Consider the following 1,113-nt stretch of genomic DNA (forward strand, 5'->3'; position numbering starts at 1 on the left):
TCATCTGATTGTGCACTCTGACGTGCACATGTAGCATGAAGAATTGCAGGTTCATGTGTAAAACTTTATAAAATACTGTGAGTTTCCTGTCTGCTCTCTTCATATGAAGCATGGTGCTGCATTATATATGGGCTCTGCTGTTTTTAGTTTCATGCTTGGCTCAGGTCTGAGCACAGAAAATATATAACCATCTATAAATGCAAATGTGTGTACCACCTGTGACTGGAAGAACCCAAATATACAAATTGCGAGACGTGTCCATCATGAAAGCATTGGTGGTTCAGTGGTAGAATTCTCGCCTGCCACGCGGGAGGCCCGGGTTCGATTCCCGGCCAATGCAGGGATGTGTTTTTGTTTGTATATTTATTTGATAATATCTGAGTGTTATGAATTGCCTTACAATTTAAATATTAATGTGAACTATATATTTAGACTTACGTTTCTTAGAAAGATTTACTACTTGCATTACACAATTTCTTCAAAGTCGTTTTCGGGGCCATTTCCGAAATGCCACACTTAATGCCACGTACAGGAGTTAGCTTTATGTAGAAAAGTGATGTTTCGGGAACAGTGCTCAGACACTTTGCAGAGGACCCAAGGCACTCTGCTACCGAGAGATATGGCCATCATGTGCTGAGCATCCCGGGCCACACTCCCCCACCCCGCCCACACATGATCGCTCTTAATAAAACTCATCTATATTCTGTTTTCTGCCTGTCTATTTACTAGCTGTCCCTTTACACCTGTCCCCGTTTCTTGTTATCTCCCTCTAGATCTCTGCCCGTCTTTTTCCCTGTCTCTTTGGCAATATCTCCATCTCTCTCATTCATCGAGCCTCTCGTCACCTCTTCCCTGCTCTCTCTCTCCGCCGTTCTCTTTCACTCTCTGTGTCCATATTTCTCTCGCTCTCCATCTAGTTTCTTATTTCTTTCTCGCTATTTTACCTCTTTCTTCCTCCCAATCTCGCTATTTCCCATCCTTTGCCTCTGTTTCCTCTGCCTTCTTGAGGTGACACTTATGACCCTCCCACTCTGAGGCTTAATGAACATCAGGATTTGTCCGTCTTGGTGATTGACGATTTACAAAACCCAATAAGAGTCAGCACAGAAATCT

General features: G+C 43.3%; 1 non-coding gene across 1 annotated transcript; it reads left to right on the plus strand.

The window, feature by feature from the left end:
* Positions 1 to 269: 269 nt before the first annotated feature.
* Positions 270 to 340, plus strand: TRNAG-GCC (transfer RNA glycine (anticodon GCC)). Its single transcript has one exon. It is a non-coding gene; the product is annotated as a tRNA-Gly (tRNA).
* The last annotated feature ends 773 nt before the right edge of the window (positions 341 to 1,113 follow it).

The sequence above is a fragment of the Triturus cristatus genome, chromosome 12 (assembly GCF_964204655.1).
Source record: "Triturus cristatus chromosome 12, aTriCri1.1, whole genome shotgun sequence".
In the NCBI taxonomy this organism is placed as follows: domain Eukaryota; kingdom Metazoa; phylum Chordata; class Amphibia; order Caudata; family Salamandridae; genus Triturus; species Triturus cristatus.